The sequence below is a fragment of the Delphinapterus leucas genome, chromosome 2, assembly GCF_059928025.1.
Source record: "Delphinapterus leucas isolate spDelLeu-1000000601 "Yukka" chromosome 2, BTC_Dleu_Yukka2, whole genome shotgun sequence".
Lineage (NCBI taxonomy): Eukaryota > Metazoa > Chordata > Mammalia > Artiodactyla > Monodontidae > Delphinapterus > Delphinapterus leucas.
Window position 1 is genome coordinate 67,045,160 of NC_143130.1, and position 27,198 is coordinate 67,072,357.

General features: G+C 40.9%; 1 protein-coding gene and 1 non-coding gene across 2 annotated transcripts in view; both read right to left on the reverse strand.

The window, feature by feature from the left end:
- The window catches only part of THSD4 (thrombospondin type 1 domain containing 4), a 569,301-nt gene that overhangs the window by 227,205 nt on the left and 314,898 nt on the right, over window positions 1-27,198 (reverse strand). The window lies entirely within an intron of this gene.
- On the reverse strand, window positions 20,417-20,489 carry TRNAR-CCU (transfer RNA arginine (anticodon CCU)). Its single transcript has one exon. It is a non-coding gene; the product is annotated as a tRNA-Arg (tRNA).

Below are 27,198 nucleotides of genomic sequence, written 5' to 3' on the forward strand. Positions count from 1 at the left end.
TTAAAGGCCTGACACTCTCAATTTACAAGCCCAGCCTTAGAGAGGAATGCTTTAAATCTGCAAAGATTTACAGAATGCCATAACTGAAGGCAAAGTAAAGATGGGATCCTCCTCAACGCTGTATCTTAGAGATGGGGCCACTGAGGCCCAGGCAGAGTAGGCAAGTGATGTGCCAGATGTAACACACAGCAACAGACGATGATACAGCCAGCCCTGAAACCAAGGTACTCTGACCCCAGGATCACTTCTCCTTCTAACTCTCCCAATTTTTCTACTACATTGAAATACCAATCATATTCTCAAATTAACATTTTAAAAGAAATATTTTTCATTTCAAACTAGAGGAATCCAAAAGAGGATTCAGGCATTGCTTGGGAGATGGAGCTAGACAACATCAAAGGTTAATTTCTAACCCATGAAGAGGTGGTACCTAAGGTGGGGGCCAAAGTTACAGTCTATGCATTAGGGTGACACAAGGTGACTCATTCATTCATTGCTGGTGAATCCTAAGAAGAAAAAATGGGGACATCCCTGGTGGCACAGTGGTTAAGAATCCACCTGCCAATGCAGGGGACGCAGGTTCGATCCCTGGTCCGGGAAGATCCCACATGCCACAGAGCAACTAAGCCCGTGCACCACAACTACTGAGCCTGCGCTCTAGAGCCTGCAAGCCACAGCTACCGAGCCCAGGTGCCACAACTACTGAGCCTGCGCTCTAGAGCCCGCAAGCCACAACAACTAAGCCCATGTGCTACAACTACTGAAGCCTGCGTGCCTCGAGCCTGTGCTCCACAACAAGAGGAGCCACTGCAGTCAGAAGCCCGCCCACTGCAACAAAGAGTAGCCTCCGCTCGCTGCAACTAGAGAAAGCCCGCGTGCAGTGAAGACCCAACGCAGCCAAAAAAATAAAAGTAAAAAAGGACAATATGAATTAAATGTCTTAAAGATGTCCAAACCTCAATTTTGACCCAGAAGTTCCACTTCTAGGAATTTTCCCTGAAGAAATAACTAAGAAAGTGAGCAAACATCACTTACAAGATTTTCTCTTGCAGGAGGTTAGTAGGTGGTAGCAAAAAACTGGAAACAACTTGAATACGTAACAGCAAGGCTTGGTTAAACAAATTGGGATATAGCCATCCATGGAATGTTATGTATTCAATAGAAAGGATATCTATTTATATCCTCTAACAGAGAGGAATGTTCATGATATGTTGTTTAAAAAGCACATTGTAAAACAGCACATTTAGTATGATCCTGTTTTTGTTAAGCTGAAGTCTTTTTATTTATTAGCGAACAATAAAAACATATCTGAGACTATCATTGGACAATAGGTCCCAGGAAGTTTTAATTTTTTCTATTTTTCTACTTTTTGCAATGGAAATGTATTAATTCATGAAGAGTTTTAGCAAGGTCTTAAAAATGAAACACATTTATTATTTACTACTGAAGGTGGATACCAGCAAAAGAATAACCTTAATACTTTCTCTACCGGCAGGTTCCATGAATCAGATGACGATGTTTATCTCTGCGCCAATGTCTTTCAAGCCCTCCTAATTACTCGCAGGTGGCCGGATGGAATTGGCTCTTTCCATCACAGGCACCATTATGAGTCTTATGCCTAAGACAGAAATGTGACCTCTGTGACTACTGTTCTTCCTTCCCCTGGTACAAGGGAGCCTCCCTTCTGCTCTTCCTCACCTCGCTTCTAGGCTGAGAGAATGATGTAGCCAAAGGGGCCCTCACTCCGACATCAGTTAGCCTGAGTTCAAGTATTGACTCTGCCATTTATTTGCTGCCCCACTTTAAGCAAGTACCTTCTCTCAAACCCGACTTTCCTCTTTTGTAAAGGTACAATTTACACATTACAAAACGCACGTCTCTTAGATGCACAGTTCACTGAGTTTTGACAAACGTTTACAAATAGTACAGGTATTTACACTCACGTATCCACCACTTGAATCAAAATATAGAACATTTCCATTACCCCTGAAAGTTCCTCCCTGCCCCGTCTCTAAACTGAAGCATCTACTTTCAGATTTCCATTACCACAGCCTAGTCCCACATGTCCTAGAACCACATAGAATGGAATCTTGCAGATTGTGTCTGATTTCTTTTGATCAACGTAATGTTTCTGAAATACGTCCATGTGGTTGTGAGCATCAGTAGTTTGTTTCTTTCTGTTGTTGAATATATCCATTGCATGAACATACCTCAATTTGTTTATCCATTCACTTATTGATGGGTGTTTGGGTTGTTTCCAGTTTGGGGCTGTTATGAATAGAGGTGATATTAACACTCCTATTCAACTCCTATGTGTGTGCAGGTGTGTGTATGTGTGTGTGTGTGTGTGTGTGTGTGTGTGTGTGTACACACATTTTGATTTCTCTTTAGTAAATACCTAGGTATGGAATTGCTGGATCAGTTCTCCCAAGAGGTTGTGCCCCTCAGCAACGAATGAAGATTCGTCTTTCATTCTCACCAATATGAGGTACTGCCAGTGAAGTGGTATTCGTGGTAGTGCATGGGAGATTTAACTTGCATGTTCCTAACAACTAAAAATGTTGAGCATCTTCATGTAATTATTGGCCATTCATGTATCATCTTTTGCTAAGTGTCAGTTTAAGCCTTTTGCCCATTTTAATAGGTTGTTAGTCTTATTAGGATTGAGTTCTTTATGTGTTCTGGATACAAGTCCATGGTCACGTAAAATGGTTTTAAAAGTACGTTCCTACCTACCTCAGACATTCAAGGTTAAGAGCAAATTAGACAATGCTGTGACAGGCTATAATTAAGGGTAGCCTTTCTTTTTTTTTGCGGTACACAGGCCTCTCACTGCTGTGGCCTCTCCCGCCGCGGAGCACAGGCTCCGGATGCGCAGGCTCAGTGGCCATGGCTCACGGGCCCAGCTGCTCCGCGGCATGTGGGATGCCCCCGGACCGCGTCCCCCGCATTGGCAGGCGGACTCTCAACCACTGCGCCACCAGGGAAGCCCAAGGATAGCCTTTCTTAATGGAAGTCACAATTCTTCTCTTTGTAAGGAACAGGATAACTGGAGCTAAAAGCGTTGCAAGGATGGCACATCCTCATGTACAGAGATGGCAGGAAGCTCTTAGCTCTGCCTCACTACCTTGGGAAGCCTCTGGCAGTGTTGGAAGGATGTATACTTTACCCCCGATCCTCTTGATTCTCTGTCTTCCTTCACACTGCTTCTCCATCAGCTTGTGTCACCATTATTATTCCCTAGACTCTGCTTAGATTTTGGATCAATTTATTTGCTCTGATCTCTAATTGCCTTTCTTTTTCCTGAAATACTGGGTTTTGAGCTTCCTGCAACTAAGATTTATGCTTTTATTTTCTTGTGTGACTTGTTGCCTTTTCTGAATCCTGTCCTCAGCCCAGCTTCCTGCCTGCCCTCCTGGCTCTGACTCGTGGTCTTGCTTTTATTCCAAGGGTCAAAAGGTGCTTGTACTCTGGCTTGTTTATGTGGCTTCAGGCCCTCGGTTCTGTCCCGGGTCCAGCTTACTTTATTCCCTGCATATCTGGGTGTGCCCATGGTCTGCTAGACTTGGTTCCTCATTCCTTACCCAAGAAATAATACTGTCAGGATGCTCTGTGTGGTAAGAGGTGGATTCTGTTTCCCAGAATAAATTTGCTTTAGCATTAAAAGTCTTCAACAGCTGACTCCTTATCATCTTTCCCCATCCAGTTTTTGTCGTTTTAAAAATAAATTTTCCAATATGAAACTGTACTTATATTTTTCCCTATTAAATTAAAATATCAATCGAAAATAATAAGCAGGGATCACAAGAGTTGACAATTCTTTGCTGTTTCAGTGACAGATTATTCCTAGCTAGAAGAAAGAATCCGGGTTCATGTGATTTTTTGACTCTTCTATATGTTCGTTCATTCATTCATTCATTCATTCATTCATTATTCAGCATTTACAGATCACCTGCTAGATGTGAGTTGCTGTGCTTGTAGCTGAAAATATAAACAAGACTCATACACAAAACCTTACTCTGAGATGCTCACTGAGTGGTGAGGAAAGCCAACAGGTAAAGAACTTTCCTTCTACAACATGGCAAGCGTTATAATGCAGGTACAAGGTGCTACAGAAGTTCAGGGGAGAAATGGAATACTTATACCTGGAGGCCATCAGGACTGACAGTGATGGTGATATTTCACAGAAAAGGTAGTATTCAAGCAGTGCATTGAAGGGTAAGTAGAAATATGACAGAAAGACAGGGAAGAGTATCAACAGAAACTTATTTCTCCAAACTTTTAACCTCTCAAGATGCTAAAAAACTCAGTTATAGAAATTACATTAGCTAAAAAGAATGTTTTAAAAAGAGAGAGAGAAAGTGAAAGGAAAGAAATAAAGTATCGACTACTTAACCATAAAAAAAAGAAACGACACCTAGATAAGTCACGCCCGGATGGCAAATCTCCCACTGAGGTACTATCTGAGTGCATGGAAAGAAATCAAACAAGCAAGCCATAGATGGTCTCAGTCACAGAGTGCCCTGTACTGTGCCTTCCTAACTCTGGCTGGTTTGACTGCTTGACTAATATCAGCCTGACCTCGTGAAAACAAAGACCAGGCCCATTCTGCTCACTGTTTCTTCCCGAGAGCTGTGTCTGGCACATGGAAGCACTCAATACTTGGTAAAGAAATGGATGCATGACACCCTGAATGCAAGGCAGCAGAGGGCAGTGTGGCTTCTGCAGGCAGACCATTCACCCTGCCCGTCAAGGCCTTCCACACCTGGACTTCTATCTTTCCATTTCCAGTCTGCGTCAGCATTTTGATTCTTGCTCTGCATCATTTAAACCATGACAGTTTGAAGGTGATCTTAGAATATTCTGTGCCTGTTTGAGAAAGGACTTATGGGGAAATTCTTTTGTAATAGGAAATTTTAAAAAACATTCCCCTAGGATTGGCTCAAGCCACTTTTACTTACAGAGACTGTTTTGAGGGGAAGAAGTCCTGCGTAGGAATCTGACCCAAAAAAAGTATAAATATATTCAACATCTAGTTGGGCATGAAACAGTTGAACACGATTACCCCTGGTTTCAGTCTGTAACTGTGCCACAGAAGTAACTTCTGTTATTTCCAAAGCAACACCAATGGAACTTGCTCTTTTCTTGCAAACCTGCATTCCCGGGGCAAACCTACCTGTGGCAAGGACCTACATAATTGTGAATGGACGGGGGCAAAGAGTTGCTGACTATCAGGAAATGCAAATAAAACTCCAATGAGATATCTTCACACACCTTCTAGGATGGCTATAATAAAGAAGACAGATAATAGCAAGTGTTGGCAAGGATGCAGAGAAACTGGAACACTCACACATTGCTGATGGGAGTGTTAAATGGTGCACTTGTTTTGGAAAACAGTCTGACAGTTCCACGAAAGGCTAAACATAGAGTTACCATGTGAAACCAGCAATTTCATTCATGGGTATATACCTAAGAGGGATGAAAACATACATTCACACAAAAACCTACACCCGAATATTCATAGCATCCGTCTTCATAATGACCAAAAGGCAAAAACAACCCAATGGCTATCAACTAGTGAATGGATAAACAAATTGGCACATCCACACAATGGAATATTATTCAGCAACAAAAAGGGATGAAGTACTGACACATGCTACAACATGGATGAACTTTGGAAACATTATGCTGGGTGAAAGAAGCCAGACACAAAAGAGCATATATTGTATGCTATCTATAGGAAATGTCCAAAGTAGGAAAATCTATAGAGACAGAAAGTAGATGGGTGGTTGCCAGGGGTTGGGGGGTGAGAGTTTGGGAAGAAATGGGGAGTGATTGCTAATGGGTACAGGCTTTCTATTTGGGGTAATGAAAATGTTATGAAATTGATAGGGGTGATGGTTGCACAGCCTCGTGAATATAGGACAAACTACTGAACTGTACACTTTCAAAACATGAGTTATATGGTACGTGACTTACATCTCAATCAAGTTGTTAAATATTCAAAAAAGAGCAGGCAAGGTGGAATACAGAAGAGAGGCAGGGACAAGGTTCAACCACACAGGGAGGGCCAGACTGTCCCAGGATGTGCCATTCTCCAGGTGAAGTGGGGTTCAAGGTAGCATCTGAACCACTCCTGCATTTCAGTTCTATTTTTATTGTACGTATGCGGGAGTGTATGTACCTCTTGAGAACCTATAAATCTGTGCTGTTTAATGTGGTAGTCACTAGCCACATGTGGCTATTTAAATTCAAAAAGAAACAAAATTGAAAATTCAGTCCCTCAGTTGCACCAGCCCCATTTCAAGGGTTCAGTAGCCACGTGTGGTCCATGGTAACCACACAGTGATGACAGATACAGAACATATCCATCATCTCCAAGTGTTCCTATCAGACAGCGCTGCTCTGGATGACTCACCTGGCTCCCGGGGGGTCAATCATTTACCACCAATCCTTTCTGCTCTCTTTAAAGCCTAGAGTTAAAAGAACTCTTTCAAGTATTGTTGCGGGTAAGAATCCAGGCCAGGAAGAAAAGCAGAGGCCTGTGAAGGACAGAGCCCAGCGAGGCCTATTCCTATATGGGTGTGTCGTTTGTCTCATATGCAGTTGCTCTGCCCTTCGGGGATACTGGATGCTTTTTATTTCTTAAAATAAAAAAAGGAATGAAAGAAAGAAGGAAAAGAATTCCAATATCGTTTTTATAATACTGCTGGAATAATAAACAATTGTTTAATGTTCTGTACTGTGAGATTAAGCCCCTAGGGGAATAGGAGGGAAGATAAATCAATATTTACCAGTAGTCTTTATCCTATGTTAAATATTAGCTTAAACTTGAAAACCCATGGTTTTTGTTGCTGTCTCTCCTTAAGCCCACATTTCACTAGTCTCCTGTTCTTGGAGAGAAATAATCATTGCAGAAGCAGTGGGAAATATTTGAACCATGTCCATTATATACATTTTACTGTCGTCTTTAATAGTTACGGTAAACGTAGGGGTCACAGGAAAACCTCAACAGGCTGAAATGGCTCAACCTTTGTAACACAGCAACTCATAAATGTCAGTGGGAGTCAAACGGTATTGCTCATAAAGCTGTAAGGTGAGCAAAATTAAGAGTAATTTGCTAGAATTTTGGATAAAACCTTGTGAGCTGAGCTAGGGGTCCTGCATCTCACAGATCTGCATATACCCTCTAGAGACACTGGCTGCTGATCCTATGCAGACACAATCAGGGCGTCCACACCAAAGGAAGACCATGCTGGGCATGTGTTCGACTTGCAGCCACACCCCTGATTTCTTAGCCACTGGGAAAACAGCAAAACTCAGTCTCCAGAGAAGCCAGAAGAAAGTCTCAGTAGGAAATGTGGAGCCAAAACACAAGTCATTATATAACATCGGTTAGATGGTCCAAAGAGCAGATTTCCTATTGCATATTAAAGCATCACCCTCCCTGGGGTCTCCAATAAAGATCCTTTATAAACACTAACTGAATAAAATTTCCGACACCTTCTCCATGGGGGGATGTATATTAAATACCAAACTTTTCTTACCAATGCTACAGCTAAGCTTTGAGAGGTGAAATAACTTGCCTTAAATCATGGCACGCCAGGAGGAGTCCAGGTGCGTTGGCATTTGAACCTGCTATGGAAAACCTCATTATAATTGTACGGAATATGACAAGAAACACAGTCATTATCCAAAGAATTTTGGAAGTTAAGCAGTTATTTAATCAAAGTCACTTAAATGATTTATGGTTGGAAGGATCAAAGAATTAATGTTACAAAATTAAGCAAAAGCCAAAATGAAAGCAGTGAAGGGGGGAATGTTTGGTTTTCCCACGTTTTAACTCTTTTGTGAAAATGAACCCTACAAATGCTTAAATATTTGCAATGGAAGTAAATCTTTTTTCTTTTTCCGGGGAGGAAGAAAAAATGACAATAAAATGTATGTTATTCAACTCAATGAGAAGACCCACGTCTTCAAAAAGTCTCTTTAATCCTCCCACCTTTACGCCCAACTTTAGCTAAGAAGGGAAGAGAATCTATTCTTCTTCTTTAAGTCCTTTTAAGGCGAAAGCTGAGAGAAAGAGGCTGGTGTCTCCGACCCCTGTCTTGGACCAATACCAAATGTCCACGAAAACGCCCACTGAGACCAACCTGGACACCAGGTCCATAAACAGCCCATAACCAGAACAACTCTCTTTCCCTTTCCTCGTTGTTTCCCTGCTTCCCATGGTCTGGCATCTTATCCATCTGATTGGCTCCACTGGAAACAGAAGCCATGATTTTTATTTCTCCTTATCCCCATCCACACTGCTCTCCCCACAATCCTGATAACAAAACACAGCTCAGTCACGCCACTGAGCACAATCACACTCAGCCTCTGGGATCAGAGCCTGGCCTGCGAGAAACACCAATGTGTGTTAAGTTTAAATAAAAATAAAAATTTCTACTTCTATCATGGCCACCTGCAGTAAATGATGAGCCCTCTGACCATCCATTCACAATGCCAAAGGCTCTGTTTGCTGTCTCTATGCATAAGGATTATCCACAGGCTACCAGTGAGTTGAGTTCCACAGAGAGGCCATAGTGAGGCTGGGCTGCGAAGGAACCTTTTTTATGTGACTCTCATGTCTATTCGTAATCCAGGTAGCATTACCCACATCTTCCCGCTGTTGCTCCCATATCTTACTCAGGTTTCTACTCAAATATCGTCTCCGTGCAAAGACCTCCCCTGACCACATAATCTAAAAGAGCCCCACCCACACTATGTCTCTCTAGCCTCTTCTTCCCATTTAACGTTTTTCAGAGCCGTTATCATCACTGACATTCTAGATTTGTGTATCTGTTCATTATCAGTCTCCCCTCTAGAATAGCAGTCCCCAACCTTTTTGGCACCAGGGACTGGTTTTGTGGAAGACAATTTTTCCATGGACTGGGGGGGTGGGGAGGGGATGGTTTCGGGATGATTCAAACACATTACATTTATTGTGCACTTTATTTCTACTATTATTACATTGTAATATGTAATGAAATAATTATACAACTCACCATAATGCAGAATCAGTGGGAGTCCTGAGCTTGTTTTCACTTGCCACTCACTGATAGGGTTTTGATATGAGTCTGCAAGCAATTGACTTATTATGGTCTCTGTGCAGTCAAACCTCTCTGCTCACGATAATCTGTATTTGCAGCCACTAGCATCACCGTCTCAGCTCCACCTCAGATCATCACCAGGCATTAGATTCTCATAAGGAGCACGCAACCTAGATCCCTCGCATGTGCAGTTCAAGTAGGGTTTGTGCTCCTATGAGAATCTAATGCCACCACTGATCTGAAAGGAGGCAGAGCTCAGGCAGTAATGCGATCAATGGGGAGCGGCTGTAAATAAAGATGAAGCTTCGCTCGCTCACCTGCCACTCACCTTCTGCTGTGTGGCCTGGTTCCTAACAGGCCACGGACTGCTACCGGTCTGTGGTCTGGGGGTTGGGGACCCCTGCTCTAGAACATAAGCTCCATGAGGGCAGGAACATTTGTCTTGTTCACTGCTGTATCACCAGTGCACTTATGGAACACATGAATGGATGAAGAAATAACTGTCATTCACTGAGAAGGCATTTACCAAGCATCTAATCACAATATCTACCAATTACTGAATGTTTCCTAGATACCAGACACTGCAGAGAGTACTTTTAGCAAGCTCACTGGGTGTTCTAGCAACATAAGGATTTTCTGTCAATAAGTGATATTCTGTTTTTAATCAATAAAAAGTCTCTTGAAGCAAACCCTAATATAAACTATGGACTTTGGGTGATAATGACATGTCATTGTAGGTTCATCAGTTGTGACAAATGTACTACTTTGGTAAGGGATGTTGTTAAAGGGGGAGGCTATGCATGTGTAGGGGCAGGGGGATGTGAGAAATCTCTGTTCCTTCCTCTCAATGTTTCTGGGAGCCTAAATCTGCTTTAGAAAAAAAAAAGTCTTAAAAACAGGTCTCTTGGGGCTTCCCTGGTGGCGCAGTGGTTGAGAATCCACCTGCCAATGCAGGGGACATGGGTTTGAGCCCTGGTCTGGGAAGATCCCACATGCCGCAGAGCAACTAAGCCCGGGCGCCACAACTACTGAGCTTGCGTGCCACAACTACTGAAGCCCGTGCACCTAGAGCTCATGCTCCGCAACAAGAGAAGCCACTGCAATGAGAAGCCCGTGCACTGCGACAAAGAGTAGCCCCCACTCACCGCAACTAGAGAAAAGCCTGAGCACAGCAACAAAGACCCAATGCAGCCATTAATTAATTAATTAATTAACTCCCCCCCCAAAACCCCCCAAAAGAGGTCTCTTGCCCCAGCATAGCAGTGACACACGTCACTAGGGTTACTCATGACCTTTTTTTCACTCCAGTGTGGAAAGCTTATAACTTCTGCCAACATGGGTATTAGAATGAGTCCTACTGTGTTTATTTCATTTGCAGGAATATTCATAATATTTATGAACTGGAGCCTGCTGGATAAAAAATTCTTTTTAAAACCAAAAAAACACCACAACAACCAGACTTAAATGCTTCCATTTAATCTAAATAAACCAGTGGTGTAGCTTGGTAGACGAACCCTCCAAAGAGGTAACATTTGGTAAGCTTTTCCAGGGAAAGTCACTTCAGACTTAACATCTAAGTAAGATCAGCTATTTTTCTTAAAGAAGAATCCATTTGAAGTTCTCAGTTAATTTCATATGAAATGGTTTCTACTGACTAGAGGATTCAGTATGGTGTCTGATATGGTGAAAGCAACCAATAAAATATATGGGGTTTGGAATCCGATAGACTCAGGTTTGATTTCGAGCTCTGCCATCAGCAGCTGTGTAAAGTTAAGCAAGATGCCTTCCTTCTTGGAGTCTAAATGTCCTTGCTGCTCAACTGTCATCGTTTAACTAACATGTAATTATTGTTTTCTCTGAGGGTTGATTTGACCCCACTCATAAGTTAATGAGTTAATCTATTGCTGGCAGAAGATATGAGACCCCCTGGGTCAGAGACTAAAGACTTCATTAGTCACAGCAAGCAGCATGGACATCAGTATTTAGATCAGCTACCTTTTTCCCCAAGTTCTTGAGGCCAATGCAGAGGGGTCCAGATAGATGTTGCACATGTAGTGGGTTTGCACTGCAGCTGAGGAACACTGAGCTTGGGGGATGCACTGCTTTTACAGCCAGCAATAAGCAAGCCTCCTCTTCGTTCTAGAGGTAGATCTTAGCTCATTGCTCAGGGTTGCTTGCCAAAAACACAACTCTGAAAAATGGCTCAGGTAAAAAGCAGTCATGGCCTCATATTCTTGGCATACTCAGGAAGACATGTGAGAGCACGAGAGACCCATAGAGGACTGTGTCCCAAGAGTAACATGATTAGATTATGCTCCACAGTGCCTACAACAAGGTAGCCAAAGATGCTACCATCTCTCTTAGAAAGCATTCTTTTATTTATTTATATATTTTTAACATCTTTATTGGAGTATAATTGCTTTACAGTGTTGTGTTAGTTTCTGCTGTATCACAAAGTGAATCAGCTATATGTATACATATATCCCCATATCCCCTCCCTCTTGCATCTCCCTCCCACCCTCCCTATCCCACCCCTCTAGGTGGTCACAAAGCACCAAGCTGATCTGCCTGTGCTATGTGGCTGCTTCCCACTAGCTATCTATTCTACATTTAGCAGTGTATATATGTCCATGCCATTCTCTCACTTCGTCCCAGCTTACCCTTCCCCCTCCCCGTGTCCTCAAGTCCATTCTCTACATCTGCGTCTTTATTCCTGTCCTGCCCCTACGTTTTCCAGAACCATTTTTTTTTTTAGATTCCATATATATGTGTTAGCATACGGTATTTGTTTTTCTCTTTCTGACTTACTTCACTCTGTATGACAGACTCTAGGTCCATCCACCTCACTGCAAATAACTCAATTTCGATTCTTTTTATCGCTGAGTAATATTCCATTGTATATATGTGCCACAAATATATACAATGGATCTTCTTTATCCATTCATCTGCCGATGGGCACTTAGGTTGCTTCCATGTCCTGGCTATTGTAAATAGTGCTGCAATGAACATTGTGGTACATGACTCTTTTTGAATTATGGTTTTCTCAGGGGATATACCCAGTAGTGGAATTGCTGGGTCATATGGTAGTTCTATTTTTAGTTTTTTAAGGAACCTTCATAATGTTCTACACAGTGGCTGTATCAATTTACATTCCCACCAACAGTACAAGAGGGTTCCCTTTTCTCCACACCCTCTCCAGCATTTATTGCTTGTAGATGTTTTGATGATGGCCACTCTGACTGGTGTGAGGTGATACCCCATTGTAGTTTTGATTTGCATTTCTCTAATGATTAGTGATGTTGAACATCCTTTCATGTGTTTGTTGGCCATCTGTATATCTTCTTTGGAGAAACGTCTATTTAGGTCTTGCACCCATTTTTGGATTGGGTTTTTTGTTTTTTTGATATTGAGCTGCATAAGCTCCTTGTATATTTTGGAGATTAATCCTTTGTTAGTCGCTTTGTTTGCAAATATTTTTTCCAACTCTGAGGGTTGTCTTTTCATCTTGTTTATGGTTTCCTTTGCTGTGCAAAAGCTTTGAAGTTTCATTAGGTCCCATTTGTTTATTTTTGTTTTTATTTCCATTTCACTAGGAGGTGGCTCAAAAAGGATCTTGCTGTGATTTATGTCATAGAGTGTTCTGCCTATGTTTTCCTCTAAAAGTTTTATAGTGTGTAGCCTTACCTTTAGGTCTTTAATACATTTTGAGTTTATTTTTCTATATGGTGTTAGGGAGTGTTCTAATTTCATTCTTTTACATGTAGCTGTCCAGTTATCCCTGCACCACTTATTGAAGAGGCTGTCTTTTCTCCATTGTTTTTCTTGCCTCCTTTATCAAAGATAAGGTGACCATATGTGTGTGGGTTTATCTCTGGGCTTCTAGCCTATTCCATTGATCTATATTTCTGTCTTTGTGCCAGTACCATACTGTCTTGATTACTGTAGATTTGTAGTATAGTCTGAAGTCAGAGAGCCTGATTCCTCCAGCTCTGTTTTTCTTTCTCAAGATTTCTTTTGTGTTTCCATACAAATTGTGAAACTTTTTGTTCTAGTTCTGTGAACAATGCCATTGGTAGTTTGATAGGGATTGCATCGAATCTGTAGATTGCTTTGGGTAGTATAGTCATTTACACAATGTTGATTCTTCCAATCCAAGAACATGGCATATCTCTCCATCCGTTTGTATCATCTTTAATTTCTTTCATCAGTGTCTTATAGTTTTCTGCATATAGAAAAAATTTGTCTCCTTAGGTAGGTTTATTCCTAGGTATTTTATTCTTTTTGTTGCATTGGTAAATGGGAGTGTTTCCTTAATTTCTCTTTCAGATATTTCATCATTAGTCTATAGGAATGCAGGAGATTTCTGTGCATTAATTTTGTATCCTGCTACTTTACCAAATTCATTGATTAGTGCTAGTAGTTTTCTGGTAGCATCTTGAGGATTCTCTACGTATAGTATTATGTCAACTGCAAAGAGTGACAGTTTTACTTCTTCTTTTCTAATTTGGATTCCTTTTATTTATTTTTCTTCTCTGATTGCTGTGGCTAATACTTCCAAAACTATGTTGAATAATAGTGGTGAGAATGGGCAACCTTGTCTTGTTCCTGATCTTAGTGGAAATGGTTTCAGTTTTTCACATTGAGAACGATGTTGGCTCTGTGTTTGTCATACATGGTCTTTATTATGTTGAGGTAAGTTCCCTCTATGCCTTCTTTTTCTTCCAGGTTGTCCATATTATCGGCATATAGAGATTGTTTGTAGCAATCTCTCATGAACCTTTGTATTTCTGCAGTGTCAGTTGTTACTTCTCCTTTTTCATTTCTAATTCTGTTGATTTGAGTCTTCTCCCCTTTTTTCTTGATGAGTCTGGCTAATGGTTTATCAATTTTGTTTATCTTCTCAAAGAACCAGCTTTCAGTTTTACTATCTTTGCTATCGTTTCCTTCATTTCTTTTTCACTTATTTCTCATCTGATCTTTATGATTTCTTTCCTTCTGCTAAATTTGGGGTTATTTTGTTCTACTTTCTCTAATTGCTTTAGGTGTAAGGTTAGGTTTATTTGAGATTTTTCTTGTTTCTTGCAGTAGGATTGTATGGCTATAAACGTCCCTCTTAGAACTGCTTTTGTTGCATCCCATAGGTTTTGGGTCATCATGATTTCATTGTCATTTGTTTCTAGGTATTTTCTGATTTCATCTTTGATTTCTTCAGTGATCTCGTGGTTATTTATTAGCATATTGTTTAGCCTCTATGTGTTTGCATTTTTTTACAGTTTTTTTCCTGTAACTGATATCTAGTCTCATAGTGTTGTGGTCAGAAAAGATACTTGATACAATTTCAGTTTTCTTAAATTTACCAAGGGTTGATTTGTGACCCAAGATATGATCTATCCTGGAGAATGTTCCAAGAGCACTTGAGAAGACAATGTATTCTGTTGCTTTTGGATGGAATGTTCTATAAATATCAATTAAGTGCATCTTGTTTAATGTATCATTTAAAGCTTGTGTTTCCTTATTTATTTTCATTTTGGATTATCTGTCCATTGGTGAAAGTGAGGTGTTAACGTCCCCTACTATGATTGTGTTACTGTCAATTTCTCCTTTTATGGCTGTTAGCATTCGCCTTATGTATTGAGGTGCCCCTAACATGGGTGCATAAATATATACAATTGTTATATCTTCTTCTTGGATTGATCCCTTGATCATTATGTAGTGTCCTTCTTTGTCTTTTATAATAGTTTTTATTTTAAAGTCTATTTTGTCTGATATGAGAATTGCTACTCCAGCTTTCTTTTGATTTCCATTTGCATGGAATATCTTTTTCCATCCCCTCACTTTCAGTCTGTATGTGTCCCTAGGTCTGAAGTGGGCCTCTTGTAGACAGCATATATATGGGTCTTGTTTTTGTATCCATTCCGCTAGTCTATGTGTTTTGGCTGGAGTATTTAATCCATTTACATTTAAGGTAGTTATCGATATGTATGTTCCTATTCCTATTTTCTTAATTGTTTTGGGCTTATTATTGTAGGTCTTTTCCTTGTCTTGTGTTTCCTGCCTAGAGAAGTTCCTTTAGCATTTGCTGTAAAGCTGGTTTAGTGGTGCTGAACTCTCTTGGCTTTTGCTTGTCTGTAAAGGTTTTAATTTCTCCGTCGAATCTGAATGAGATCCTTGCTGGGTAGAGTAATCTTGGTTGTAGGTTTTTCCCTTTCCTCACTTTAAATATGTCCTGTCGCTCCCTTCTGGCTTGCAGAGTTTCTGCTGAAAGATCAGCTGTTAACCTTATGGGGATTCCCTTGTATGTTATTTGTTGTTTTTCCCTTGCTGCTTTTAATACTTTTTCTTTTTATTTAATTTTTGATAGTTTGATTAACATGTGTCTTGGCGTGTTTCTCCTTGGATTTATCCTGTATGGGACTCTCTGTGTTTCCTGGACTTGATTGACTATTTCATTTCCCATATTATGGAAGCTTTCAACTATGAGCTCTTCAAATATTTTCTCAGTCCCTTTCTTTTTCTCTTCTTCTGGACCCCTATAATTCGAATGTTGGTGCATTTAATGTTGTTCCAGAGGTCTCTGAGACTGTCCTCAATTCTTTTCATTCTTTTTTCTTTATTCTGCTGTGCGGTAGTTATTTCCACTATTTTGTCTTCCAGGTCACTTATCTGTTCTTCTGCCTCAGTTATTCTGCTATTGATTCTTTCTAGAGAATTTTTAATTTCATTTTTTGTGTTGTTCCTCATTGTCTGTTTGCTCTTTAGTTCTTCTAGGTCCTTGTTAAACATTTCTTGTATTTTCTCCATTCTATTTCCAAGATTTTGGATCATCTTTACTATCATTACTCTGAATTATTTTTCAGGTAGGCCGCCTATTTCCTCTTCATTTGTTTGGTCTGGTGGGTTTTTACCTTGCTCATTCATCTGCTGCGTAGTTCTCTGTCTTCTCATTTTGCTTAACTTACTGTGTTGGGGTCTCCTTTTTGCAGGCTGCAGGTTCCCGTTGTTTTTTGTGTCTGCCACCAGTGGCTAAGGTTGGTTCAGTGGGTTGTGCATGCTCCCTGGTGGAGGGGACTGGTGCCTGTATTCTGGTGGAGGACACTGGATCTTGTCTTTCTGGTGGGCAGGACCGCATACATTGGTGTGTTTTGGGGTGTCTGTGAACTTATTATGATTTTAGGCAGCCTCTCTGCTAATGGGTGGAGCTGTGTTCCTGTCTTGGTAGTTGTTTGGCATGGGGTGTTCAGCACTGGAGCTTGCTGGTTGTTGAGTGGAGCTAGGTCTTAGCGTTGAGACGGAAATCTCTGGGAGAGCTCTTGCCGATTGATATTATGTGGGGCTGGGAGGTCTCTGGTGGTCCAATGTCCTGAACTTGACTCTCTTACCTTGGAGACTCAGGCCTGACACCTGGCTGGAGCATCAAGACCCTGTAAGCCACACGGCTTTGGGGAAGTCTGAGGTCTATTCGGTAGGTGTTTTTCCATATGTAGATGTATTTTTGATGTATCTGTGGGGAGGAATGTGATCTCCATGTCTTACTCCTCTACCATCTTGAATGTCCTCCCAAGGCATTCTTTTAAATAAAGTTTCATCCTTTTTCTTGGTATCATCACTCAAAGAATCCTAAAATGGTTGAGCTGCAAGGCATTTTGGAAACCCAATGGTTGTGAAATTTTAATAATGACACGTAATTATTTTAATGAATGGAGAAGTGCTTCATATAACATTAGGGGAAGAAACAGGACCCCAAATTGTATTTATAATCTCTAAAAATACTTTACATATGCATGATATTTTTCCATGTTTTACAACAATGAAAATGTGCTTTATCACTTCTCTACTCAGAAAAAAATACAATGTTCTCATTCAGCCCCTTCACTTCACAGATGAGGAACTAAGAAGCAGACAGGTTAAATGACCTCCCCCAGATTCCCAGCGGGTCCTCGGCAGAGCTGGAATGCAAGCCGTCTGATTTCCAGTGTTATGTCTTATGCCTTCTCCTCTAGGGATCTGCGAGGGGTAGCAGGGCAAGGCGGGGTATGGAGGGTCTGGCCAAGGTAACCATGACCCTCTGAACTTGGGGTAAGTAGTTCTTTGCATTTTAGATCACTGGCCCCTTACTACAGTGGACAGGAGGGAGAATTCCCTTAGGCATGAGCTTCTTATGGTAAGTCACTCATTGTTAATAGTTGGCAGCCAACTGCGATGTGGCTTAACCCAGGGCAAAACAAAACCCTGGGACTCCAGTAGGCAGGACTGAGGTTGGGCTTTGGCACAAACTCCTGAAGGGTTGGCTTCAGCCTGAGGTATCTGAATTACTTGTCTAGACAGTTCCCAATTCACTGGATAATTAAGGTGTCCTCCCGCTCCCTTAGCCATGTTCACAACTCATGTAACACGTCTTTCTCAGTCATACACTTATCTCTCTCTTCTCCCACTATTATTTTCGAATGACATTATTGCACCATTGTACTTTTTATTTTACTTTTTGGTAGCAATGACTTTGCTCTTCCCTGTTTCAGGAGAAAAGCCCAATACAAGTTATTAGAAGATCTAATTGAGGTATTGGTCAATTTGCTTAGTTGAATTAGAGTGGGCCCCTTGGAGCATCATGGGGTTTATCCCTAAAAGTCTTGCAGTATAATTCTGGCCCTGCTTCCATGGGGAGTGTATTTGGGGAGGGCATCTGGCTTTCTGACACCTGTTACAGACAATTCGAGTTAACATTCCCACTCTGAGTCTAGGCTTTTCTGCAGGCATGAGGGATGTGGAGACCAAAGATTTGGTCTTTGTCTTCATGGAATTTGGGGTCTAGAGGGAATGGAGTTTGCAGTGGCAATACATTGAGGCAACTGCTAGTAACTATGTGACTCCGCCCCTCTTCTCCTCAGCCCCCACCTTTCAAACTTTGGGACTATGGAAGGAGCAGTGTCCCCAGCTAAGAACATATCAAAGGGAAAAGATCTGAGTGTGGCTGAAAGAAAAACAAAGATGAGTATAGGCCTTTCAACATGGACCCCTGAAAAACCTTGTGTTCTGCGAAATAGTGCCCTAAAAATGTAGAGTTTTTGGGAAAACTAAGGGCCAACCATTTAAAACTTGTGCAACTTTGTAACCAGAAGCTAGGCAAAAACAATAATTGGTTCCTGGGATATAATTTAACACCCCAAGCAGGAAGTTTAGAGTTCTGGAGTCGACCTCAGGGGATATTAAAAATGTACAAAGACAAAAGAGTGGCAGCACTGGTTTGCAGGTGCTGAGTCAAGATGATGAAGCAGAGCTCTGATACACAGGGTAGCCATTAAAGGCACAGCAGGAAGCTCAACTAACTGCAGCCCTACAGCCCCAAAAGGCAGGAGGTGTGCTTCTTCTGGAGGCTGGAGCCCTCGGTAGACACTCATTTTTTTTTTTTTTTTTAACTTTATGGCCACGCCATGCAGCATGTGGGATCTTAGTTCCCCGACCAGGGATCGAACCCACACCCCCTGCCTTGTAAGTGCAGAGTTTTAACCACGGGACTGCCAGGGAAGTTCCTGCACTCATTTTTTTTTTTAAACATCTTTATTGGAGTGTAATTGCTTTACAATGGCATGTTAGTTTCTGCTTTATAACAAAGTGAATCAGCTATAGATATACATATATCCCCATATCTCCTCCCTCTTGCACCTCCCTCCCACCCTCCCTATCCCACCCCTCTAGGTTGTCACAAAACACCGAGCTGATCTCCCTGACTGCACTCATTTTTAATTTGCTTAAGATACATCTGTAAAGGCTCTAGTCTATGCAGCACCCTACTGAGGTATTGTTTTGTTTTGCTTTGTTTTGTTGTCCTGTTGAAGCTGTTGAAGTTTGTAATTCTACTTTGGTTATTCTACCTTAGAAAATCACAGATGAATCAACTTAACTTACATGGTATATGGATAGCACTCCTCCTTTTACCAGGCATTTGTGAACTAAGCAACGCGATATGAACAGAAGTTAGAACAGAACGGCACCTGACAGATGACAGATGACACCTGACACCTGACAGATGACAGCCTAGAACACAAACCCTATAAGGCTGGCAGAAAGGTCCAGCCATGGCAGAGGCCTCAGGCCAGTTCAGGCTGAGAAAGACAAGTTGCTTTTCAAGCAACCATAAGTGATGGAATTGAAAAAACTAAAAAATAATGGGGCTTGTGGAATATAGTAGGATCTTTGTTTCCTATATGCAACCTGAAGGTTTAATGCGTTACATAGTTTTGTGTGGATTACACGGATTTTCATAACCTTGTGTTGACATTCTTATTTGGGACGGAATGCCCGGTGTGTGGCACTTGTGCTGGATGACACGAAAGGCTGGACAAGGCAGGTCACTTGCAAAAAAACCTGAGCTTGGTTGGCAAGGGAGTATACAAAGTAGAGCCAACCTATGGAGACATATTTACTGTCTCTGCCATGTCCATGGGTTTTGCTCCTCTTGCAAAGCACGTGGGGAAGTGAGAGTAAGAGCATCAACAATCCAGTACTTAACCTGGGCAGGGGGTAGGAGAGAGGTGCTGAAACAGGTCACTCGTCCTGATGTGCAATACACTTTCCTAAATGACATGGTGCATAGCCTGGGCTACAGAAGGAAAAAGCAAAACCAAAACCCTGCCTGCAAAAGAGATTTGACTCCTAAGCTCGAAACCAGCAAAAAATGCAAATGAAAGGTAAGGAATAAAATGAGCATATACTAACTAGACCACAAGTCCCTGGGAGCAGGAACCGACTCCTGATACTGTGTCTGAACACAGACTATGCACAATAAATTCCTGAGTGGAAGAAAACATTTAATATGACATCGTGGGCATGAGCCACATTTAGAAAACATGTTCATGCATTTTTTCCTCAAAAATAAACAGACGAAAACTATTTACCAAGCTAAATTGTGAAAAAAGGATTTAAAATTCCTTTGCTGTTTGCCTCTCAAAACAAAATGACTCTGTTTATACAAAGAAAACAGGCCCAAATTTAAGCCTTCGGTACAGTCCTCCTCAGACCCCTTCGTTAAGCTCAAGCTGATAGCTACTATCACTTAAGTGTTGCCAAAAGGTTCTTGCACTCTCCAGATTGCAGTATTTTCCTTTTGTAAGATCAGAGAACTATATTATTTTGCTTTTCATTAAAATTTGCCTTACCTACTTGAAACATTTTTTTGTCTATGTTTTGGTCCCTACCAACCCGAACGACTTAAATTTCCTCTACTTTTGCAAAATTAAAAAAAATTTATTTATTTATTTATTTTGGCTGCACCGGGTCTTAGTTGTGGCATGCGGACTTCTTAGTTGCGGCACGCATGTGGGATCTAGTTCCCTGACCAGGGATCGAACCAGGGCCCCCTGCATCAGGAGTGCAGAGTCTTAGCCACTGGACCACCAAGGAAGTCCTGCAAAATTTTAAAGTTGGTAACTTCTGATTTTTTTTAACTTTGCTTTTGACCACTATTCCATTTTGTATTTGCTATTTTCATCACAAATTTTGCTCTTGTTTGATTTGGCTGTCTACTTTTGGCTGCCATCTTTCTCCTGTCTTGTTCTTTGTTTATATCTCATTTTGCATTTCAGTGCTTTCATCTCCTTCCTCAAGCCCTAAGAACGTCTTTAAGTGCATGTCTGTTTCATTCACTCTCTTTGATAATGTTTAAACAGATACTCAACAAACATCCATAAAGGGAGAGTTCATTGCTGCTAAAGCAAAAGAGAGTACGTGTGGGAACAGGGTCTCAGTTACAGTATAAAGGAACAGGGTTCTGAGGATGTCTGAAAGGAGACTCCATGCTACTTAATGTAAGCCTGGAAGGGTGGGAGGTTGGCCATAGGATGGGACCATGTTGGGGTAAAGGCAAGAACTATGGTCCAAAAAATTAATCAAGATTAATATCCCTAAGTGATGTCATGTGCCCCCTGATATGACATGTCCAGAAGGGCACTTCACCTTTGTGGTAGTCAGCTTGTGGACTACTGGGATATTCCCAAACCCGTAACCCCAGTCTAACCATGAGAAAATCTCAGACAAACCCATTTTTGAGGGATGTTCTACAACATACCTGACCACACACCTCAAAATTGTCAAAAAATGTCAAGCGCATAAAAACCAGAAAAGACAGAAATTGTCACAGACCAAAGGAGAGGAGACTAAGAAGATGTGATGATCTAACGTGACGTGGGACCCTGGCTTGGACCCTGGAACAGAAGGACGATAATGGAAAAACTGGTGATCTGATTAGAGTCTAGAGTTTAGTTAATAGCGATGTCCCAGTGGGCAGGGACCAACTCCTGACACTGTGTCTGAACAGTGTTGGCTTCTTAGTTTTGACAAATGTACCTTGGTAATTTACCACGTTAACATTAGGCAAAAATGAAACCGGCTAAAGCAGTATGCAGGAATTCTCTGAACTATCTTTGCAATTTTGGGGTAAATTTAAATTTATTCCAAAATAAAAACTTTATTTAAAAAAATTAATCCAAACAATATGTTATTCTCAAATTCCTTGTAGTTGGGGCTTTAGCCACTGGCTCCATTTTGTATCTTTTCTTTTTTCCACCACCTTCTATAGTTATTTGCATACTTTGTGAGAGGAGTATGTGGCTTTAGTTTTTAATGCTTCTAAAATTGTTTCTTCTGAAGTCATCTGACTTAATTAAGAAGTCCTTTAATCTTTCATCAGTTCTTCTGTGTAAATCAACAGAGGTGATCATCCTCACCTTTAATTGTCTCAGCTTCCATAACCTTGCATGCATATATTCATTCATTCCCTTGTGCATTCATTCAACACACATATATTGAAGGTCCTACAACAAGCCAGGCTCTGAGCTACCCCTCAAGATTCCCTGTTGACTTAGAGTCCCAGCCCTCAAGTCATCAAGATAAAGAAAGATGAAATTCTTCATTACTTGCTCATCATAGAACAAGGGCATGTCCCAGGGGCCTCGCTGAATCTGAAAGGTATGATTTGCCCTGCTATTTGAAAAGCCTTAATCTTCCACCATTCTTTTCCACCTCTCTCCTCCCACCATGCTATATACCCTCTAAAATCATAATTTACTGAGTAACAGGGTTCCAAAGGCTGTCTGCATAATAAGTGCCAGTATGAACTGGTTCTTCATGGTCACTTGAGTTAGAAAATTACAGCACAGACAATGGTTCCATTTTCCTGTTTTGTGCATGATTTTCATCTATTGAAAAAGATGGGAGGGTTGGCTCCAGGAGTGAAATTGGTGCTTCTTTTCGCTTTACTGTGCTGACTGTCCATCAAAACTCTCAATTCAGGGCTCAAGAGCAAACAAATTAGGCCATGACCCTGGAGGGTGACACTCTGGTGGCAGGGGGGTGGGGAGTCGGGAGGTCAGCAGAGAGGTGTTGCCCAGACCCCCTTTGCTGCAGCAGCTCCTAGAGTGTATGGGTCCCAGCCAAGCTGGGGGTTTGCCTTGTTTTGTTTTCACTTGTGGACCAGACAGGCTCCTAATGGGTGGGTTCAGGATCCCCAGGCAGAACAGCTCCATGGAAAGGCCAGGTTCAAGGATAAGGTTTCATGTGAAAAGACAGAAGCCGGGCCCTCCATAAACCTGGTGTGTCCACACCAACGCTGTAACAGTGGATCCTACAAGGGAACTGGTTCTGGGGCTCTGTTTTGCCTGATTTTCAGTAACACTTGAAAAGAAAGACAAATATGATATTGCTTATATGTGGAATCTAAAAATATGGTACAAAGGAACTTACAAAACAGAAATAGAGTCACAGATGTAGAAAACAAACTTATGGTTACCAGGGAGGAAAGGAGGTGTGGAGGGATAAATTGGAAGATTGGGATTGACATATACGCAGTACTATATATAAAATAGATAACTAATAAGGACCTGCTGTATAGCACAGGGAACTCTACTCAATACTCTGTAATGGCCTGTATGGGAAAAGAATCTAAAAAAGAGTGGATATATGAATATGTATAACTGATTCACTTTGCTGTACACCTGAAACTAACATAACATTGTAAATCAACTATACTCCAATAAAAACTAGAAACAAAGAAAAAGAAAAGCACCCTTATTGGAAGGCTCTCCCCTAGCAGGTTGGAAGGCTCTCCCCTAGCAGGTTGGGTGGGGTTTTGTTTACATCTCCTATAGTATTTGGTACCCTGTGCTATTCTTACACTGTATCAGTTCACTTATATATACTATACATGTTAGTATATATACTGTGTATATGTATATGTGTATATATATAGTATATACCATATATCTATACCCATATGATATATATGGATATACAGTATACACTATACAAGTTCAACAGTATGTAAGTACACTTGACTGCAAATTCCCTGAGTCAGATGACAGCCTCTGATGTGGCACCTGGCACACCTGAGGACTGAAGCAACAGCATGTGTAGGGTCAGTAGTGAGGATCCAATATTTGACCATATGCCACAAAGATCTCATTTAAATGATTTGTTTTCTTTCTCCAACTCTCACTTACAACGTTCTCTAGCCTTTTCTATCTAAAGATGGACAGGAGCCTGAAGTTATCTTCTGTAGAACCTCTTGCCTCTATTCAATATATAATATACGATGATCCAATCTATTATTTTTCAAGTCAACTGTTTCAACTCTTCTTACATTTTACTTCCATTGCTTTAATCATATTTGAACTCCTTTGAGTTTCATTTCTCTAACTTGTGAAGCATAAAACTTGATACATTATTGTTGTACACAGTTAATGTTAAGTTGGAAGATTTTTAATAGATTCTATAATTGTTCAAACATCCTTTGTGCTTGCTTTTGGATAAGATATTGTGTTCCTGTTCATCTGTGATCCATGGTGACCTCTAAATTGTTTTCCACAGAAGTTCACAAAGAAGCATATCCCATTGTTTTCATTCCTTTCCCCACCCTAATTTTGCTGAACTTTTGTACTCCTAGTTAATTGCAATAGCCCATAAAAAGTGTTGAGATGTATTTTTCAATGCTTTCTGGACTGACCCTATATTATACACAAGCAGTTCTAAACATCTGTAGTATCTAAATGTACCAGCTTGCCCTGATTATGTGCCATTCCTTTCAGTAGCGATATCAACTCTAAGCATCGTGCTATTTATCCCTGTACAATGGGGCTCTAATTAAGGTCCAGTTCCCACAAATGTTCTGGAATTTTGTGAAAATAGTTCTCTATGAGATCGGTATTGTGGATTAGTCCTACTTTATTTCTAAAATCAATCAATGTCAAAGCCCTCATTCTCAGCTTTATATTTAAACATGTTCCACATTCCTGGGCAGATCTTAAGCATAGTTAAGTAGGTGTGTTCTCTGTGTGATTTGCTCTCTCTTTGGTGGCAGAAATTATGTAACATGTACTAAACAGAGGAGGCAGAGATAGGATAAGGGAAGGCACAAAGATAACTCAATGACACCAAAACGAAAATGGTCCTGGAGTTTCACAAGGGTGTCAGAATGGAAAGAGTTATTTGCATCTAAATTTAAATTCATATCTGCCTTCAACTGTTAGCTGATCAAAAGAGACTCACAAGGTTACTGAATTAAGCCAGAGCACACTGGATTATTCCATCAGTTCAGCCATGAAATTCCCTTGCCATGATGAAATACACTTGCCAAAGGATGGCTAATACTGACCTTGGCATTACCTAGCCCTGGTATGAAGGCAGTCAACAGCTCACATTGGCAGAGGTGGAAAACACCATCATGGAGGGGAAGAGAGACAAAGCGAGGGGAGAAATGCAGAAGAGACTGAAGCTGAGAATGAGAATAAACAAAACACAGGTTTGGAAGTCAGACAAGTCCACTCTGGGCAAACCCAGACTCTGCCATGGACTCATTGCATGAACCTTTAATAACCGAAGTTATTAAATGTGAGTCTCAGTTTCTTTCTTTGCAAAATAAGGAGACCAACGCTTACCTCATGAGTTTGTACTAAGAATAATCATACGTAGAAAGTGTTTAACAGAGCGAAAGTGCCAAGTATGTGTTAATTGCTTTCTTTCATTCTTCCTACCTCCTCCAAAAGAAAGAAAGAAAAACCCCTAGCTTTGGTGATATTTTCATACCCTTTCATCATCAACAACAATCTTATTATTATACATAAAGAATTGTGCTAAGCCTCTAAGATATATAAGCCTGGCTTTGAAGTTGCTTAGAGCATAAATGTAAGGAAAACCTAGTACATGGTATCTTACGTGACATAGTATCAGGGACAATATGTGCTTTGAAAACTTGGTGTTGGAGAGACCACTGCTCCATGGGTAGTCAAAGCAAAGGATGGGCTTCCTCCTGGGCCTTGAGGGAAGGATCAGACTCAGTAAAGAGACACATCCTCGGTAGAGAAGACAGTGTGAAGCAAAACTGCAAAGAGGGAACAGCAACTCTGAGCACCAGGAATGGGACCAATTAGACCAAGGTGAAGGGTTTATGTCTGAAAATCATGAAAGACAGGGTGGGACAAGTAGGATGCGCTTGATCAGTGCCAAGCTACAGCGCTTCATCTGGCATCAACTCAATACTAATAGATGTTCTTGAGCTTGGTGATTAGGTGACCTAAGTCATGTCATCAGAAGATGAATCCGGCTGCTCTGTACAGGATCAATGGAAAAGGTAGAAACAGAGGCAGAGGGAGCAGCCATGGTGGCTACTTCCACACCTAGGAAACCAGCAGTGAAGCCTGGACTGAGGAGGTGGTCATGGCAGTGAGAGGAAGGAATGATTCTACAGAAACCCTAAGGATGAGGGACGTTAGGAGAGGCAGCCATGGGATTAAAAAAAAAGAGAACGAGAAACAATAAAATACTTTTCCCCAACTCTTATGTTTCAGTAAGATATTAATAACAAGCACAACTGGGGTGAAAAAATTTTAAATATTCTAAAATACATTTAAGATACTTGCACACAGCAGGAAGGTTTTGTGGGTGTCAACTTGCAATGGCCCCTAAAATGTTAACGTTTTAATTAGATGAGAAATAATCAGCTTTCTCCAAAAGAATGAGTAGTTTCCCCCATAAAGCATGATAAATGACGATATTATATGGATTATTTCCATGGATTCTTTCTGATTAGACAGTGTTACAAAACTTAATATTGTTTTGAGTAACATAATCCAACAGCAGGGTTTCTATTAGTTAAAAGTTACTCAATCATTAAATTCAAGTGTTAGATTTCTATCACCAACTCATGTTGGCTTCGTGCCACCCCCAGTTAGGACAAGTGCCTAAACCATTAGAAGAATCAACCTACACTCGACTCTTCCCTTGCAAAGAATTCAGTTCCCTTTAAATATAATTTTAACCCAAACATGTTTAATTCCTCCGTTTGAAAATTCCATTGGCATGTACCAGACATTCTATCCACCAAGTGCGTTGCGTTGATGATCCTGAAGCAATATTCTACTTTTCAGGGCACTGCAACCATTTTTTTTTTATTAGACCATGGCATTAAAAGCCCATTCTGCCTATTCTACAAAGAGAAATCTTTACAGTTCCATAGTTGTATTCAAAGATGGACAATCGTATGTTGATTAACAGAGAAAACACAATTGCAAAGACTGCAGTAGCCTGGGGGCCTTATAACCCAGTGAGGATTGCTTAGCAAGTAATGCTTCTCCCCAGGGAAATTCAGTCTTAAGAGATTAAACTTTATGTCTGTAGACAAGACCCCTTGAACAAGGACGCAATGTAGTAAGTACTATAAGATGAATTTAACTAAATGTATTTTTATATATTTCTTATATGCATATATATTATCTCATGCACATATATACCTTCATACACATGGCCATACTCCCTTTCTCTTAACAGAGCATTTTGAAAAATATTCAAATTTGTATAATTACGTCTTTACTGCAGAAAGATCTACTTTGGGGTACAACAACTTCAGAATCTGTAAAACATCCTTCCTTTTGCAAAATACTCTTTGGGGGCTAGAGAGCAACGGCAGTACTGGCATTTTCATTTCTTGGATGGAAAAGTCTAGGGTATGCCCAGTGCTCATGTATTTCCTTCTCTGTTTGGTAACTAATTCATCACTTTGCTCAGGGCACAAAGCTTCTAGAAAATGCCCCCAGAGTGGTTTCTCTCATTTTCAGCTGCTGCC